Source organism: Cuculus canorus, chromosome 1 (genome assembly GCF_017976375.1).
Source record: "Cuculus canorus isolate bCucCan1 chromosome 1, bCucCan1.pri, whole genome shotgun sequence".
Classification (NCBI taxonomy): domain Eukaryota; kingdom Metazoa; phylum Chordata; class Aves; order Cuculiformes; family Cuculidae; genus Cuculus; species Cuculus canorus.
The window spans coordinates 168,071,813-168,092,171 of record NC_071401.1 but is presented as its reverse complement, the minus strand read 5'-3'; the positions used below and the strand labels follow the sequence as shown (position 1 = coordinate 168,092,171).

The 20,359-nt window shown below is 40.0% G+C and overlaps 1 long non-coding RNA gene across 2 annotated transcripts in view; it reads left to right on the top strand.

Moving 5' to 3' along the window:
* Nucleotides 1–1,619: 1,619 nt before the first annotated feature.
* The window catches only part of LOC128854538 (uncharacterized), an 81,913-nt gene continuing 63,173 nt past the window's right edge, over nucleotides 1,620–20,359 (top strand). For both annotated transcript variants that reach the window (XR_008453571.1, XR_008453572.1), the window contains exons 1-2: nucleotides 1,620–5,294; nucleotides 9,324–9,529. This is a non-coding gene — a long non-coding RNA (uncharacterized LOC128854538). The remainder of the gene's footprint in view (nucleotides 5,295–9,323; nucleotides 9,530–20,359) is intronic.

Here is a 20,359-nt window from a genome sequence, read left to right as displayed (position 1 = left end):
GCTCTGCGTAATGACTGAACTGTGCCAGGGTAAATGCTGTTAAGAAAATGAACAGCTTCATGAAGCTGCCAACGAGGAGTAGAAAGTGTGTGATAGAGAGTAGGAGAAGACACCAGATGTCCTGACATACGTTCAGAGTTGTTGGGGGAAATAGAGCTGGAGTCATCATTTGGGTATTTGGAGATGAGAAATCAGAGGATAGTGGCAGGGAGTTGGAAAAGTTGAGGATGAAAAGTTATATGGTTGTGAATCAGAGAGTGTCAAAGTTATTTTCTGGAATAAAATGGCTTAGTTTTAAGTCTTCTTGCTGCCTGCATCTTACTGTCCCTACAAAGAAGAACACAGCACTTCTCATGAAGCATTGATAAAGAGGTCTGTGGTTGACTCATGAAACCTATAATGCATTGCATTTCTGACAGGTTTCACACCTTCATTGTCACTGGAAAGATGTGAGCCATGATGAATCTTCATTTCAACTGGAGAAAAACAGGCTAGTGTTGTAGAAATCTCCATTTTAATGTGTTCTAAAGAATTCATATTCAGAAGAAATTTGAGAAAATCATATCTATGTATGGTGTGCACAGATTATTTTTTCCAATCCAAGAACAGTCCAGCAGAAAGCAAAGGACAGTGAGATGCTGTGGGAAGGAAAAACAAAACAAAAGAAAAACTCCAAACTCTAAATTCTCCTCTAATCTTTCAAAAACCACTGTATTTTTTTGGTAGTCAGGTGGCGATACAGACAATTAATGGGAAGTATAGAGGCTGGCATAACACGTAGAAAGAAAATAATTGCCAGTTAATGATACAGAAGAAGATATCTTCTTGGGATACTACTGAGTATCTGTCAGGCATCTACAATGCTATAACATCAAGGTGAAGTGTTTTCTTGTGCCTCTTGGACACTCAAATTCATAAATCTTTGAAGATATTTTATTGTCTGTCTCATGTTTTTTAGGTACTTCCATGAGAATTTCCTGCCAGATGGAAGGATGGAGCTGAAGGGAATGGGAGAGATCGAATTTCTAACTTTGACAGATAGCCCATTAAAAACAGGCTGCTAACAAACTGTCATTTTCTTCTGCTATTTAATCAATAATGTATCTAATTACTCTCACTACAGACTGATATTTTAATTATCTTAGTTCAGATAAAGTAAATCTAGCCCATTAGCAAAATAAGAAAAAACATGAAGCCAGCTTTGTTGGCCTTTTCACAGTTTGAAATTCAGGCTGTTTTGAATACTCTTGAGTCCAAAACAGTAGGTCTATGTACTAAGCGTGAAGCCGCCAATTTGGTTTCTTCTCTTGGCCTCGGTGTGTTTCTAGAAGGTATTGACGCTAATTTTAGAGGTAATTCTCTAGATAAACCAACACTATAATATAAATAGACATGGAAAAATGCAGACTCCAGCCTTCACACTTCTTCTTGTTCTTGGTAGCTATGGAACCCCTTTACTTGTGCTGATAATTTCTTAAGGCACTAAAGGTATTATCGTACGTAAAATGTGTGTGTGGCTTATATAGCAATATTCACCAAATTTCATATTCAGATAATGGGAGGCAATGAGTTTTTTGTTTTTGTTTTTGGTTGTTTTTTTTTTTTCAGAAACAGGAAATCAAGTTCAAGTGGGACTCATTCCAAACACTGACCAATTTTATCCTGACTCCAATTTTTCTTTGACCTTTCCTGACTAATGCAAAATGAAGCTAGCTGTGTGGAGAGGTTTTTTTCAGTGTTTATACTGTAAGAGTCATGCTGACTCAAACAGAACCAGGTTTGTGCACTTCCAGCGAGCCACATAATAGATCCTTTGAGAGGAGCAGTGAAGGTAATGGGGAAGGTCATTGACACTCAGTCTGTACATGCCAAGAGGATGCAGACAAACAGTTGTGTGAATTCATATGAGTTAAAAACACCTGATCACACGACACAAGAGGGCAGCTTGGAAACAGGAAGAACAGCAAAGTTCTGGGACTTCCGACAGAAAGCCATAGGTATACAGACAAACACACACTTCACTTTTGCAATCAAATTTTATCCATTAGGTGCTAAAATAGTCTTACGGACTCTAATTTGTCAATCACTTTGGCTGAGCCTCTCTGCACTTTTGAATCCCTTCTCCAGAATGCGTGGTGTCATTGTAATCCGTAAGTCTTATGACACAGTTGGAGATTCTGGGTCATCATCACCTCTGGGTGAATGATTTCACTGTCACTCCTATGATAGATTAAGATTAGGAGAATAATAACTGCTTTGAGCCTTGTCCTAAATGAGGCTGCCGGGCTCTGTCTCTGTAAAATCAGTGGAGGGAAGGAGATGTGATAGTAAAGTCAGGCACCTACTGTAGGTGGTCTGCTCACCTACAGATCACAACCACCTTGTTCAATGTGACTGAGCTCTGGCTGCCCTAGACAGCAGGGGATGTATTTACTCATCTCTCACTTCATCTTTATGTGCTATGGTAGGCAGAATAACTCAGTCAGCTATCAGTGTGAGATTTATTTCACCCAATGCTAGTCATCTAAAAACTGAGAGATCAGCATAAAAAGGTCATCCAGGCTCCCCCTCAGCTTCAACCACTTTTGTCCATAACAGGCCCCTTAGGTCTTAGGATGGATGAAGTAATTCACCTTTTCTGCCTCCCCGTGTGGAGGAGAGAGAGCTGAGATAGCAAGTTTTCACAAGATGTCTCAAATCCTGAGTGCTTACTAGGCAAAGTGAAAGTAGCTCTACTTCAATTTGCCCTTCCCTGATGTCCCCCGGTTTCAGTGTGGGTACTGTTCTGTTTACCTTCAAACTCCTCACTTTGGGGAAGAGCTGATTCTGTGTGAAGACAATGTTTCCAACAAGGCTGTGCTTCTCTAACAGATGTAATGCCAGTAGGACTATTCACATGAATTAGGTTACATGTGTAGTGCAGTGGGTATGTGATTTGTTAGTGTTAATCTGCATCTGTTTCTTTTTATTGCTGCTTGGGGGCATATTTGTACAAAGAATGGCCATTTCAACAAAGCTTACATGCTCCCCAAATGCAGATCTGAAGTCCTGCCAGGCATCTGCGGATGGGAAGAAGTCAGTATTGTGAAAAGCATGTCCCTTCCTCTCATTGTCATTTGTATTGAATTAGTGATATTACTGCAGTGCCTAGAGGCTGCAAATTAGGTTTAGGGTCTCATTCTGTTGGGTCCTGTGCCAGAAAATCAGATGACACTGGCACTGCCTTAGGGAGCCTGCAATTTTGCAAACCTGCCATGCGCAAATGTACTTACAAGACCCATTTGATTTGGAGGGAAGGGATGAAGGAATGTCAAGACAGATTTGGTTTGCTATTTGTAGCATGACGAGGAGCAAGTGATCCCATTGCACTGATCAGAGCCAACAGGAGTGAGGAAAAGAGCTAGGCAAACTGCTGGCCGCTCACCTATAGCACTGTCTCTGTCTGTACTTGGCAAAGAGCATAACTTCACACTGTTGGGCTGGAAGCACTTGCAAGTCCAGAAACAAGTTGCTGTACCCTTTGCAGGGTGAAAGTCACCCCAGCCCTCCCAGGAACAGACTTTCTGCTATGGCCCACGTGTCCTGTGATGGAACCTATTCTCTGAGCAAACAGAAAGGGGCACGGTCCTACTTACACTGGTGTGATAACGATCAGCCACCTAATCTGTTACAACCAAAGGGATGACATTAAACCGTACAACATATTTTAAAGTGGCAAGCGAAATACTATGTTAATTCAGCAGCAGAATTCTGATACTTTTTTCTACCACTGGTTTCTTTTTGATGCAGCAGTCTCAGTAGGACTCAAAGATTAAAAAAAGTGTTGCAGTTTTAGTAACATTGGGAACACATCGGTCAGTGATAATTCTCTCATTTTCCCTTTATCTGAAACATTTCAATTTCTAGGAAAGTAGCATTTTTTTCTTTCCCTCTTCCCCCGCCCCCACTTGTACTGTAGTGTAATGGATCACAGACGACAAATAAGTCAATAAGCCTAACCAGTATATTATGCCTTCTTTTAAAGATGAGATCTGAAGTCTACATTTGAGAAGGTACATGGCACAGCATTTCCCTAACTATGTAGCATTTCCCTAGCTTTCAAAAAAGTGTTTTTCTTCATGGTCGTTTCTGATAATGTTCTGTGAGTCCAAACAAAGTTGTTCCTTTCCTAAAATGCCTTCACCAACTCCCCCCTTTTTATATGTGGGTACTTCATTTTGGTTTTCCTTTGTGAACTCACTCAACTAGTTACTGATTCTGACATTAATATTGACCTAGAAAACTATTCATTCCAAGCTCTGCCTGGAAATAAAACACCTCTGTTAAAAAGATAATGTGGATTTTGCAAACAAATGCAGACAAGAGAGGACAGATAACATTTTAGGCCTATGACTTCGACAGTATCCCTTTGATGTACCAAGCCTTTCTAGCTGCAAATGATTTTCCATCTCAGCTCTGCGGATCTAGGAGTCTGAGCAGCACAGAATGAGTGCCAGGGTGGCACAATTGTTAGCCATTGCCTTTTATCCAGTCTGTGAACTTGCAATGACAGAAACTGAAGATTTCAGCCCTTCTAGCCTAAGTAGCAAGCTTGAACTCTCTCTGAACTCAGTATGTGTTGAAGGCTGAAATAGTTCAAAAGGAAAGAATGAAGGAATTTATAAAGATGAAAACTGTGTAGTTTCATATTCTGGGTGATGGTGCCTGCATTGCTGTGCTGGCACAGCCAGATCTAAATGCTGTTGCAGTGTGAAAGGGAAACTTTGCATATGTGATTAGTCTTTTAACTGATGCTCCTCTGATTAAAGGTGTTGCTACCTTTCTGCTGCTACAGGCCAGATAGACAGATGTATCATAAAATCAAACAAAACACTGTCAATAAATAAGGGTAGCAACAACCCTGATTCCTGAAGTTCTGTTATTATTTTTTCCTATCAGGTTCTGGCAAGAGCTGTGGAAAGAAGGAGCCTGTTAGGTGCCGGTGTTTGCTTCCACTGGAAACAAATGGCTCTCCTGATATAGTTATCTCTGGGGACTGACCTTAAACTGCCAAATTCATTCCGTTTAACATATCTGCTGGGTTAAGAAGTGGTTTGAGCCTGATCCCAGGATGTGCCAGGTGCCTGGGACAGTCTCTTGACGTCAGGGGGTGAGGAGTGGGGTGTTTTGTGTCCTGAGTATGTGTGGGAAAAACAACTGCAGTGTTAATCAAGAATGTGCCCATTGAAGCAACACTGGGAGACTGCCCCAGAGTCTCTCTGAGGCAGAGGAAAACCTGAATACTTCTAACTCCAGTAAGGAAATTACCCTTTCAAAGATCCCTTTCTCAAAATAGACGTTAGCTTTTCTCTCTCATTGTTGTGGCCCCAGTAGACTATATTCTTTTGTGGCAAATTTTGGTGCAGAGCTGGAATTTGATGGTGACACTCATTTCCTTTCTGCTGTGAAGCTTAATACATTACAATGCTGTTTCTCAAGAGAAAAAAAGGCAAACAAAGAAATTAGGGTGTGTGTTTGGACAAGACAAATCAGTGAAAGATAAACATTTTACAGCTGCTTGTTTTTTTGCCATGTGCATAAATATATATAATGGAAGCCTGCATTTATGAGCTGATCACATGGTCAAACAATTAGCTGTAAGTACAATATAGTAGCATATATAATAACTTATTTTGTGAAGGATTATGTGCCTTTCATTCTTGTTTCAGCTTAACTTGCACTAAATGCTCCTTACTCCTGGAAAGGAATGCAGAAGTTCCTCTGGATCAGGAGTGTTCAGTTCATTTTAGGGGGATATATGTCTGCTTGGCCATCTGCCTTAAAATTCATAGACAGAGTCAGTCAGTCAGAAAGAAGTATTCATTATTAAGAAAATGGTGATGCAGTGACAGGAATTCTGTTTTTTTAAATCATTCATCTAACTTTATTTCATTAAATGGAAGACTTTGCACAACAATCCTCTTTACATCAGAATTCATGTTTACCATTGCTTTTAATTTTTTGCCTTCTCATTTGTGAAGGTTTTGTTTAGAAGCACAATTTTCTGATAAGGAGATTTACAACTGTGTCTGCACTGGCTTCTGTTTTGGATGCTAACTTGTACAGAATAAAGGACACTAAAGAAAACTACTTCTCCATTTTTTCATTTCTGTGGTAGACTGAAATCCTGGCATGAACTTCAGGGTTGTAATGACCCTTTAGGACTAGATTTACTTTACTTACTCTTAGCCCTGTACAAGCCGGGCATTTGGGCTCAGCTAGCCTTCTGTAGTCTATGTATTATGTTGGTATAAAAATAATGGCTGTTTTTTCCCATCGACTTTAGAGCAGTATATCTCAGTTTAGATTAAATTTTGCCAATAAAAATAACAATCATTAGAATCTACACATTTTGCCAACAAGAAACAAGTCTGGCTATTCTGATAGCATAGATTTCTGGAGTCCTGGAACTGACGAATTCTCCAAAGGAGTTTTGAACTGCTGCTTGGTTGTGGGAAACTTTCTCTTGCAGAAGGCTGTCAAGATGCTTGAAAGTGTGGTAATGGGTGGGAAAGAGGTCTGCCGAGTAACCTGGGTGAGATGGTGTTTTCAGCCTAGTAGCTTCTGCACAGTCTTTTGTGAGACACAGTTGGGTGTTGTCATAGAGAATAATTGGTCATTTTTGATTGACCGATGTTGGATGTAAATGTTGCAGATCTTCATGCCTTTTGTGGATTTCTTGGCAATACTTCTCTGCTGTGATGTGTTTTCCAGGATTCAAGAAGTTGTAGTGGGTGATTCCACTTGCAGACCACTGAACAAGTGACCATAACATTCCTTTGATGCAGCTTTGGTTTAGGGAAGTATTTTGATGCTTCACCTCAGTTCAGTCACTGTGCAGAATTCTGCTGGTAATTGTGTAGAACAAATAATTTGTCACATGTCACAATGTTATCAAGAAATGGATTGGTTTTGTTGAGCAAAAGAAGCACAGAGCAGAATTTGTAATGGCAGGGGTTTTTTTTATTTTATTTTATATTCAGATAGTGCAGCACACATTTGTTGAGATTTTTTTTATTTTCCAGTCTGGCACAAATGTCTAAAAATATTGAACAGTTGGTGTTTAGTTCTTTTGCAACCTCTCAAGTTGTTCTGTGTGGATCCGCTTCGGTAGTGGCCCTCAATTTTGTCTGTCCCAGAAGTGTGTCCGTGACCTTCCTCATCTTCAAGACTCTTGTTTCTGTACAAAATTTTTGGAACCAGTGTTGAGCTGTACATCATTGCTGGTCCCCTGGCCAAATGCTTGGTTGATGTTGCTAGTGGTTTCTGCTGCTTTACGTCCCCTTTTGAACTCACACAACAAAATTTCTTGAATTTGCTTTTTTCCCCCGTCTTTAACTTCACAGTGTAATATAAAAAAAATAAACTGTGAAAATAAAACTATTAGCAGAAATAAATAGTGTGATTTTTGAGCTTTAAATGGTACACTACAGGAAAACAGTTAAATAAAAATTAACAGTGACAAAAATGGCAATTATTTTTACACCAGCTGGCCAGTCTCAAAGGGCAGTTCATTCAATCTTTCTCAGAAAGCTGGGTTAGGAGGGGGTTAGGCACCTACCCACCCTTTTAATGACTGATATTACCCAAGACAAAGCTGATCCTGGTTAAGGAGCAGTTGGAATGCAAGAGCTATGGCTGTGCCTTGCACTGGATGTCGGTATGGAAGGTGCCAGGCGGGGAAGGTTTGAATTTGACCTGGCTGCAACAGGATAGCCTCTGTACAAGGGAATCTCCAGCTTTCCTCTTGGTACAGTTTTATGGCATGTCAGTGTTGCCAAAACAAACAAATCAAAGGCTAGGTCTCTACGTGAAAAATGTAACTGTACAAATGAAACAAACATAAGAAATAAGCTGCTGATCAGGTCTAAAGACAAGGTCGAAAAGATTACAGTCGTGGTGCAATAAGGGTGTTACGTGTATGTTTTTTGTTATGCATCTTGGGAGCTTTATCTAATGCAGATACATCATATTGTTGGAGCTTATCTTGATGTGATGTAGGTCAAATGAACATTGCACATTCAGTAAAACTTAATTGGCCTGATCCACCTCTCAGTATAAAAACATTCCTTATTGACTTCTGTAGAAGCCCGATCTTTCAAAAAAAGGTGTAAGCAGACAGGTTTCTCCAGTTGCTCCTGTAATTATAGCATGGGCATTCAGAATCCAATGAACACAGGGAAATCAACAGAGGTTTCATAACTGACTACAATGGTGAGTGGCTGGGATTCTTGCTCTAGTCTTCTGCAGTTCACTGCCATGGGAAACCGTTTTGTTTTTAGTGAATTTCAGCCTCTTTCAACCACTGTTGGAAATACCACCAAGAATGGCAATACTTGGCACGGGCAGAGCTTCAGGGAGGTGAAGGGGAGCGGTTAAACATTTGATTGACTGAAAACATGATAGCATCTTTCTAGTGTAATCTTCTTCCCAGAAACATATCAAGCTGAATTTGTGGTGATAAAGGACCAGTTCACAAGGCATCCACCCCACCAACTGCTGTCACTTTCTGCGGCAAATAACACAACCAAAAATGGTAGGGAGAGAAGGGGGAGAGAGAAGTGAGTGTGAGGAGAGCAGTCTCTGAATCAGTCTCTGGTTTTAAAGGGCATTTCTGAGAACTTTTGGTTTGGGATTTTTTCATTCCCCTGACTAATTATTCATTTCTCTACACCTGGCCAAGAAAAAAAAATTAAAAAAGAGACCCATAAGGATCTCTGAGAGGATGAATAGCAGGATAGCAGGGCAGCTCTTAGCTCTTACTGGACTCCACAGCATTTGGCCCTGCCTCTCTCAGTTGGAGAGCCCAACAGCTGTCTTCATAAATACTGTCATTCAGGATTTGAATAGTTTTACATAATCTAGACTGGAGTGTGGAATCCAAGCTTTTTGCTGGTCAAGTGGCAGGTGGTGAATTTAAGCTTTTATAACAAGGACCACAATTGCTGCTCCCACAGGGATTTTCTTCTACTATTTATTGATTTGTTATAAGCTCCAGAGTAAAGACCACAGGATGAAAGGAGGGTGGGGGGTGTGATGTATTCTGAAGATCAGAGGGGTGAAGATGTAGAGGAAATCTGGGTCTATCCCACTGCTGCTATGCTGGCCCAGACTGGTAGTACATGTGCCCTGTTTGTGATCTCTGTGCTCAGAAGGAGAAGTGTTTAAACTGTTGGGTCACCAGTCAACATAAGAAAAGGAGAAGCTGCTATTTTAGTTATGGGATTTTGCTTTTAATTCCCTTTTTCTTTTCTTTCTTTTTTTTTTTTTTTTTTTTTAAACAGAAATAATTTCCTCAGGGTGTTTCAGTACTGACCAAAGTCCATGTCTTTGACTGTCCATGACTGTGTCACCTGAGAGCTGACTGTTCCAAGACAGTCCATACGCTCTCTGCTGGCATGAAACTTCTGTAGCTTCCCTGAGATCTTAGAGTTCTTCACTTGTTTACTCCAATTTATGGCCTGCCACAAATGTAATGGCAATATCTGAGGTAAGTCACAATACAGAAGATGTCGATCTAAGAACATCCAAGGAAGCATGGAATACATTGTTTTATATTTATACAGGGACAGTATAATACAGGTTTTTCTGAATAACAGCTCATTGGTAGCTATGAGAAGTATGCTAGCCTTAAGCAAATAGAGCAAACCAAACAGACCTGAGATTAAAGTGAGAGATACACATTCTCTTGCTTACACTTAGCTGACCATCCCTGCTGTTTGCATTTGCTGTGACATCAACCTTCAGGTGGGGGGATGTTTACACATTAAAGCTAATGGAACTTGATTGCAATGGATCTGCCTATCGGCTTCTCTCTTCTTTGGTAGTGTGCTGGTTCCAGCCAGAATGCGCCTGGGCTCTGCCTGCTCCACCGCCCAGACGCAAAAGCTGGAGTGATGAACTGCTTTTACACAAAGCAAACTTTCATTCCCTGGGAACAGGTGCAAAGTGTCCTTTTGTGTGAACAGCTGGGAAAGCAGTAACCCTTCCCCTTCCTGCACTTAGTTCATTTAAGGCTTGTGCTGCTGTAGGAATAGAATCAGAAGATTTCAAGCAATGTTTTCTATGCCTGCCTGCTTGCTATAGAAATACTTCTCTTTGACTCATATCACTCAACAGCTTTTTTGTCTTTCTTTGTCTTCAGTGTGTGCAGAGCTGCTTCACAATAAAAGCCAATTTTAGAAGCCTCACTACATATAGCCGTAATTTTCTGAAGTTTACCCTTGCTTTGCTAAAGAGCCTGCATCTATGTTCTGGCATCTGCTGCTGAGATTCAGTCAATAGCTCTGAACACGGGTGGTCTTTCTGTAGATAATTACACAACTTTTGGCCGTGTCCTGTTAGACTCTAGAGTTCAGCAGAGAATATTAACCATTCTTTTCCTGCCCTAATGCCCCATCCCTCAAGGTGTTCAAGGGCAGGGTAGATGAGGCTTTGAGCAACCTAATCTAGCAGAAGGCATCACTGACTATGGACTTGGATCTAGATGATGTTTAAGGTCCCTTCCAACACAAGCCAAGCTATGATTCCATGATTCTGTGATTCTAATGGTAAGAGATACTACTAATAAAATCCTCATTCTTGTCAAGCATGTAGCTGTATTCTTAAGACTAAGTACAGTAGTAGTTTCAGTGAATTCAAATGAAGTTGTAGGCTGGTCTTCATCAAAGGGACCAAAAGAAAAACGCACCTAAGATCCCTTGCATCTCAGAGTGAGCATAATTTTGTGATGATACATAGTTAAAACTCAAGGCAGACCCTCATGTTTCTTTAATAAAAAACTTTTTCTTATATTAGATTCAAGCAAGAGCATTTTATTATATCAGATTCTTTGCATTTAAGAAAATTGCAGACAATATATTTTTATTTCCAAAAATGGGAAATGAGGAAAGATAATGTCAAGGTAATGCTAAGCACATCAAAATCTAGCACAAAATTAGATCCTGTAGTGAGACAAGTTAAAGAATTTAGTAGCAGTGCAGTCAGTAATTCACTGGCTCTGAAAGACAATAGTATTTTGTGGGTAACCATCTATAACAACTTTGCTTGATAGTTATAAATTGGCTATGTGTATTCAGCAGGAATTTCATAACATCTTTAAAATCTAAATGATCCTCTAACTTAGCTGAAATGACTTATTGAAAGCCAACTTAAGTACCAAGGAATTGGTTATATGACAGAATTTTAAAATTAATAGACTGTGATAGGCCAAGAGAATTATTGATTATTTTCACTGCTGCAGCATGCTTTCTTACAAAATACTCTGCCTAGTACATAACAGGAAGATAGATACATGTGTCAGCATAATATCTCACATCAAACTGGGAAATCATCGACATAAAAAAGATGGTTATTACGACTTGGTGCATTTCTGAGGGTATATCATAGTCAGATGTAAACAATGATAGCAATTTTGAAGACAATATTTGCACTATTGGTCTATTTTGATCATACTCAGACAGCATGAGGAGCTTTGAAATTTTTATTGCACAAGGGGTGTGTCTCATAAGTGCCTGGGTTTTTTTTTTTGTTGGGCCAGGGCTGCATCAAAGTCTTCCTGAGAAAATGGGGAATTTTTCATGAATTCAGATGAACAAATTACCGTGTATTCTGTCTTCATCTGTGTTGAAACATACTTTCCATAATTCACACCATCTAGCATGGATTAAATTCTTTTAATCCTTTAAGTTAGATCAGTGTTTCTTTCATCTTTTCCCCTCCCTTGCCACTCAGTAGCAACCACTGCCCTTAACCTTTTCTAGCAGCCTGGTAGTAGGAAGAATTTGGTGGTTTGTGCTGAGGTCTCGCAGGCACAGGAGGAAGCATGCAGCTATGTTTGCTGCGTGTATAAGTTTTCCCTTGCTTCCTGGGATGAAGACATATGTTGGATGGAAGTGCTCTGTGGACCACAGTCTAGGTTTTTAGCTGCAAGCTGGACCACACCAACTTCCAGCTGGGCATGTGAGAAGGCAGGACTGAAGCCTTTTATCTCCTAGCCAAGCACCACAAAACCAGAGACACATTAAGTGAAATTAAAAGACGGTAAACCAAACAGATGTGCTTTTTCCAAAATATTTAAATAAATATTGGCTGACAGAGGATGTCACATTGGAGTCTAGCAAGAATCAAGAATAGAAGTATTAGCACCAAGAATTTCTAGAATTTTTTACTTATCAGACAAAAAAGAGAGTGAATATTACATCTCATGCTGTAAGAATTAGTTAAGCTCTGGCTGCTGGAAAGGAGGGTGATATTTGGGACGTTCACTGCTGTGTTGACCTACCTTTCTTCTGGAGAACCTGAACTTAAGCTAATCTAGTCTGGATCTTCTTATTTGTCTCAAAATAATCTTAGAACATTTTTTGATATATATGACAAACCAGTGGTGGTCCTTTCCCTGATGTCATTATTCCAGCCAAGGTCTGGACAAAGTTCTGATTGAATTCAATGAGGACAAGTATCCACTCCCGACCAGGCAAGCTGCAGTCCTAGAAAGAACCAGACTTGTGCTGGACATAATAGTAGAGTATACATGAGCTTTCTCTGCAGTCCTAACACAAAAATATCTAGGAAGGAAACTGTCAGAAGTGGGGGAATGCTACCTTGAGGACATCCCTCTGTCAGAGGAAAATGTCACATTCATTCAAATAAACACAGTATGTCACTTTAAACATAGCAGGTGCTCAGCTGTCAAAATGACCTTGCTGTGGGCGTGTAAGCACCATCCCACATGGGTTGCGTTGGCCACAAGGCACCCAGTGGGGATGGAGACTACAGGGAAACGATCTTCTGTATTAGTAAAAAACAGTCCCCTGCAGCATCTTTGCTTTATCTGTCCCCTGGTGCTGCTCATTGGCTGCAGAATGAGTGTTTCACCTCATGTACCATCCAGTACTCTGGGACTAGGAACAAGGAAGGGAAATTTAGGCTTCCGATAGCTCCCTGCTGTCTGTCGTGAAATTTAAAATGCCCGGACTCCCTGCTGTTAAGTCTCTAGCAATAAGGAGTTGAACAAATAGGCATCCATAAAATGAAGAAAGTATCATTTCAGAAGCAATATGATAAAGGAGATCTCAAAGCCTATCTCTTGGAAAGACACCAACCCCTATATTAGTTGCGCAGAAGCGATAGTGTGTCTTAGTGAGACAACTGGCCACCTTAGAGAACTGTAACCCTACTGTTCCAGTAGAGGCTCTGAATCCCCCACCTCCTGCAGAGAACTACGGTGGAACTAAGCACAGCCTGATGGAGTGCAGCTCTCCTGGGAGCTGTGTGTGTGCACTCAGATCCAGGTGACTTCTGATTGACCCTGAAAGTTTTTCATATGGAAATAAAATCTGTTTTTTTCTGTTGGAATCCTGCTTTCAAAGAAGCAGATCGCATATGAAATTTGAGCCATTTCAATGAGTACGAGTAAAACAGGGAAACCTCAGGGACTTACAATGAATTCTATAAAATGTGCCCTTTAAAATTTATTTAATAGTCATTATTCTATTTTTAGCTGGGAATAGCAATCTATATTACTAGTGAAATATTAATGCTGGCTGGTTTTGTTTTTCACAGCTATAAAAAATTTGGGATTGCATCCTCCGTGGATGAATATGTATCTGATAAAATGAATGCTAAGGCAATTGAATGCAAGAGAAAATGAAGAATCTAAGTAGTGGGAGACAAATTACATGAGGTGACGTAATTGCTCTGAACTTCTCATCGCATCTTTTATCTTAGCCTCAACAGGACACTGAAATCCCTTTACAAGAAACTCCAACCAATGAAAGTGTTGTGTGAAACAATGTGGAAGGCAGGCAAAGATTTCAGTGTCATGTTTCATGTTATGTTCTATGTGCATAGTATTAGGAAAAATTCAGTTCAGTGTAATATTTAATTTGCATAAAATATTTTACCCCATTCTGCATAAAACTTGGTAGCTACTGTTTTGAAGTAGTGTGATATGAGTACCTTTGGGTGTCTTTGTGCGAAGGACACAGACAAAGTCTGTCTGCCTCTGTGGAGGTTTGTGCTTTCTTTGTATCAGTCTTCACTGAATTTGAATGGAGGACACAAATAAAATAGTAGGAAATTCAATTTTAAAGTTTATAAGCACAATAACTAGAGGAGCTGGTGCAGAACCAGCACCTATGACAAACCATAGTAATTTATTTTTGAGTTATTTTTGGTTCTGTTACTAATTGTTAGAAGTCTGTGCAGGCCATTTTAAGTGCTGAAAAAGAATAACTCAAAATGGAAATATGAAGCTAACTGTTTTGTTTAGTAATCTGCAGTACGGTGGTAATGATAAGTTATTGCAGTGGTCTTGCAATAGGAGCTGGGAGGTTTGTGCTAGAAAGGGCTACTGGAAAATAATAGATTCCTGAAGTTTTCAGAACTCTTTCTGGTTTGCTTTTAAACCAAAACCCAACAGATTCTGTCTTGTTTAATCTCAAAAAATGAATAATTATGCATTTATCTCTCACAGCCTGCTCCTTTTTCTCTGGCAGGGGAGATGGAAAATACCTGTGGTGAACTGAATTCATAGGTGAACTTAGTGGTAACCTTAGTTAGGCAATAAAACTTTGCCTTCGTCACTGCCTGTCACACCACATGCTCCCAGTCACATAACTGGGCAACAGTTGTTCCCCTGGTTCTCTGACCCAATCTTCACAGCAGATGCAAGTTAAGGTTGTGCCAGGGAGAAAGAAGAGGTGTGATATCACTCAACAGTGTCATCTGAGCTTCTTGCTGGTAAAGCCTAAGCCCAGCATTATATTTGGTCAGTTAAGTGTCACTTGTCATATATTGAGGACTTTTCCTCCCCCAAAACTGAAATAGAATATAGGGGCAAACCTTAACTCAAATTTTGCCATGTGTTTATCAAAATTAGCTGGTGTACTGACATAATCCATCCCTAAAAAATCATTACAAAGAGAAAACCATAGGTATGTAGTGTTTTCTGTCAGAAGCATCTTTGTACTAGCAGAGCCTCTGGCATGGAAGGGGTGGATTGATTAGATCAGAAGAGCAGCTGATTTTACCCTTAGAAACGGTATCACTGCTTGTGGCTTTACAGAGATACATAAAAGAAAGTTAAACAGGCACTGCCCCAACAGTCCAGGCCTGCTGACCAAGAATGCTTTGTTTTTAAATGAAAAATGAAGATGTCTACATTTGGAAAACTAAAAAACCTATCAAATGACCTGGCTTAGCAAACTTATAGTGAGAGTGAGAGTGGAAAGCTGCGTTGCAGTTCTCAGCCTGGCTATAAAAGCTAAGCCAATAAGAAAAGTCACGAGTTTAGAAGCCCTAGCATCAGACAGTAGATGAGATCAATGATCATGAGAGGCAGACCTCCAAGCCTTGGCATAAGTCAGGTTTTTCAAGGTTGCCAGGCTCCCTGAACCTGAAGCCAAGCCTTCAGGAAGAACTGATACCCAGGGCTTTGTAGCCACTGAAAGGAGTACAGCAGTCTGAAAAGCTACACGTGAAAAAATTCCAAAAGTCCTAAGGTCCCTGAGGCTGTCCTATCAAGAGGTTTATAGGTGCTCAGTGGATTTGTGTCTAGTGGGTCTCGTGCCATCATGACACAACTCTGCTTACACTTGCCAGAAGGCTGCAAAGCCAACAGCCTTGCACAACTTCTTTTGATTTTGGTGGGCTGGCATTTTCTCATAAAATTATTTCACCATAAGATGTTCTGCCAGCTCTGTGATCTTCTGAGGGTACTCTGCCTATCTCAAATGGTATTTCACCAAATACATGTTCTAACTTGCACAAGTAAACGTGGGTAAAAATACACCCTGAAAACAATAAGGCCTATTCCAATGAGAAGAAAGTTACAATGGGGAATTTGCAAGAGGGCACAAACCTAATTGTAATAGTTTGTCATACGTCAATGATTTCTGGCCAGGGGACTGAAGTAGTCCTAAATTCACTGGCCACAGTCTATCCTATCATTTTTCTAACATACTTACACCTTCCCTGTTCACTCACAGGCTGTCTGCACATTGCACTACTTTGTGTTGGTCACCAGAAACTCCAATTCCTTTGGGTGCTTTTCTTTCTAGTCCCTGTGCTGTCTCTGATTTGACACAACTGAATTTACAGAAATAAGAGTTTGTCTGTCTAAAAAGTTGCTTACATTGCAGTAGCGATGTGGAAAGCCCCATACTTCCTTGGTTCCTGCAAGTCAATATTCACAGTGATGATGTGGGCTGATTGCTTATGCATGTATGATTCGTGAATGGGAATTTTCTATCAGACATATAGCAGTGATGCAAACCAGGAGCCTTTACTGTTCTCTGATACACTAAACTACAAAATGTTAGAACACATTCCTTTTACAGGAATTACCACATTAAACTTACTTGTCTTGATTTAAAAATTACATAAGATGTATAATAAGGAACTTGTTGGACGTGTAGTAGCTGAAGAGAAAGGAAGTAACCTTGTTAATTTCTGAAACACTAATCATTGCAAAGAAGAACTGACTTTTATCTTTTAAATATGGCATTAACAGGCCTTAAAAGAACAGAACTTTGAAAGAATGATCTGGACAGGTTTATTGTATTAAATATTTATTAGGAATATTAGAACGTTGCTAGAAAGCAAGAAGAGAAGTAACATTTCAAGGACTAGATTATTATTATCATTATGGAAATGATGAAGGAATATGGAGTTAGTAGTACTAAATTTAACAATACTAATTTTAAAATATTTTAGTCTTCCCTCTATATGAGAAAGTATATTGTTAAGAAACATATGCTGTTTATGTTGTAATTACATATTTCCATGACTGGTTATGTTCTGTGTTGAATTTAAATTTGAATTTATTAATTTAAAAAGAAATGTTTGAATGTAACTAAAGAATTCTTGGAATATTGTTCAGTCTAAATTACTAAATTATGTGGGCTCCCGATAATAGCTCCATTTTAGTATCGCTTTTATTTGGAAAGATAGGTTTGGAAAACAAGTAACAGGAAATGTCCATATGTGTGTATACATTTGTGCGCGTGTGCCTTTATACATGTCATAGATGTGTCTTTATACATGTCATATACACTGTCAGACTGGAACACCTACAACAAAAGAATTCTCAATGGATATTACTGAAATTCTGCCTTGTGTAATTAACAAATATTGCATTATAAATTCAGGTATTGGCTTCTCAGCCCTAGAGGTTCCTGTCCACTGTTTATCTACTTAGCCGTCACATACATATACACACATATGTAGAGAGAGAGAGAGAGCACACCTTTTGATTATTTTATCTTCAAAAATCTGCACAAATACAAGCTCTCACAATCCTTTTCTCCTCTGAAGCTGATAAGTACTCTAGCTGAAGTTTATAACAAAACAAATAGCTACAGTTCCCAACATATTTCTGTTCTTTAGGGATTTTTCAGTTATCTACAAGGATTTTGAAATTTGGGGGCTGAAATTTACTGGGCTTCTGGATTAACTATACAATTAATATACAATGCGAGTAACAATTGTTCATGATGCTCACAGCTAAAATTTCTTTCTCACAAAAATCTGTGTGTGACTGAAGGCTTTTAAGTTCCAAAGGAAGAAAATAGTTTGGGGGTTACTTTTTGATAGATCTGTATGAAAGGTCTTTAAAAGGATTGTTTTGGCTAAGCATGAAACAAATCTTTGCAAGAGTAAGATATGAGTCTTCCTGGGAGGAATGTTTGTCTGTTTGGGTCTTTGACGACTTGGCAAAACAAGAGCTGATGCCATGCAGGGATTCAAATTGTATTAGCAGAGAATTAGTAAGTCTTTTAGATACTGGATTCTGGACTCTCCCCTTCTTCCCATACAAATAGAGAGGAAATTAAAAGGAGAAAGATGATACCAAAAATATAAGAACTTATTCCTCTGTGATACTCCCATTGCTTCCTAATATGCTCTCAGCAGGAAATTCTGCAGCAATAGCCTTTCTAGTGAGATTATTGATAAAAAGTGGAGGTGCTAAAAGAATAAAAAAGTAATAAATTGTGACGCTTGAAGAAAGAAATAAATTTCAGGAGAAGTATGGAGTAGACTGAGAAATTGAATAAAGGTTCTAGTTTGTTTTTCTTTTAATCAAGCCTCTTCAGCTCATGCTGATGTTATTTGGATTTCTGACATAGATATAGGAAAATGAATAAAATATTAAATGAAATATAATGAGTAGAAGTCTTGTTCAGGCATGGCTGGGTACACAGCTGAAATGAATTTCACTAGTAATTTTTGATAAATTTACAGTGTGTTATTTGGTGAGGAGTTGCTCCTAGTGGGATACTTAATTAGGTATATAATAGCAGTCTGTCTGCCAGGTGTCACACCAGAGATGGAGATCTTGAAATGATTTATACTAATAGAATTGTAGAATCACAGAATGGTTTGGGATGAAAGGGGCCTTTAAACATCATGTAGTCCAGCCTTTCTGCCATGGGCAGAGACACCTTTCACTAGACCAGGTTGCTCAATAGGTTTGAGTTGCTATGGGTAAAAAACAGTGGAGCACTCAACACACAGGTACCGTAGTTGGAGTCTGCTATGGACCACCCAGCCAGGAAGAAGAGACTGATGAGTTATTCTACAAGCAACTGGGAGAAGCCTCATGATCTCTAGCCCCTGTCCTTGTGGTAGACTTCAACTTACCAGATGTCTGCTGAAAGTAGAGTGGAAACAGTCTAGGAGGTTCCTGAAGTGTATGGAAAACAACTTCCTGACACAATTTGTGACTGAGCCAACTAGGGAAGCCAACTAGGGAAGGTGCCTCGCTGAACCTGTTTGAACCTTGAACTAAAAGGATGAAGTGAGATCATGCAGAGAGAAATCAGAAGGGCTAAAGCCTAACTAGAACTTAAATTGGCCAATTCTGTGAAAGACAACAAAAAATCTTTCTACAAATATGTTACACACAAAAGGAGGGCCAAGGACAATCTCCATATTCTACTGGATGCAGAGGGAAAAATAATGATAAAGGATGAGGATAAGCCTGAGGTACTTAATGCCTTCTTTGCCCAAGTCTTTAATAGTAAGGTAAGAGGTTCTCTGGGTACTCAGCTTTCTGAGCCAGAACACAGGGAAGAAAAGCAGAACAAAGCTCCAATGATCCATGAGGAAATGGTTAGAGACCTGCTCAGCCAATTAGACATTCACAAGTCTATGGGGCCAGATGGGGTCCACCTGGGGGCATTAAGGGAGGTGGCAGAGGTGCTTGCCAAACCTCTTTCCATCATCTACCAGCAGTTCTGAATGACTGGGGAAATTCCACTTGACTGGAGGCTGGCAAATATTATACCCACTTACAAGAAGGGTTGGAGGGAGGATCCAGGAAACTACAGCTCTCTCTGTCTAACCTTGGTGCCCGGTAAGATCTTGAGTGCTATCACACAATGCACACAAGTCAGCCTGGTGATCAGGCCCAATCAGTACAGGTTTATGAAAGTCATGTCCTGCCAAACTAACCTGATCACCTTCTATGACAAGGTGACCTGCTTAATGAATGAGGGAGAGGCTGTGTATATAGTGTACTTGCACTTCAGTAAGGCCTACTGTTTCTCACAGTATTTGCTTGAGAAACTGGCTTGCACTGGCCTGGACAGGGCACCCTCTGCTGAGTTAAAAACTGGTTGGATGGCTAGGCCAAAAGAGTTGTGGTAAATGGAGGTAAATCCAGCTGGAGGCTGGTCACAAGTGGTGTTCCCCAGTGCTTGGTGCTGGGTCCAGTTCTGTTCAATGTCTTTATCAATGACCTGGATGAAGAGATTGAATGTACCCTTAGTAAGTTCATGGATGACACTAAGCTGCAAGGAAGTGTTGATCAGCCTGAGGGTAGGGAGGCTCTTCAAATGGATCTGAACAGGCTGGATTGATGGGCTGAGACCAACAGGATGAGGTTTAACAAGGCCAGGTGCAGAGTGCTGTGCTTGGGACACAACACCCTGTGCAGCGCTACAGGCTTGGGGAAGGGTGGCTGGAAAGCTGCCTGGTGGAGAAAGACCTGGGGGTGTTGATTGATAGACAACTGAATATGAGCTATCCATGTGTCCACGAGGCCAAGAAGGCCATCAGCCTCTTGGCTTATATCAAAACAAAATATATTGAAAGGTTGTAATAAGGTCTTTTGGGAGCCTTTTATTTAGGCTGAACAATCGCAACTCTCTCAGCTTTTCTTCACAGGAGAAGTGTGCCATTCCTTTGGTTTTTTGTAGCCCTCCTCTGGTCTTTCTCCAATAGATCTGTGCCTTCCTTGTACTGGGAATCCCAGAGATGGATGCAGCACACTGTGTGCAATCTCACCAAATCAGAGTAGAGGGGGAGAGAAACAACT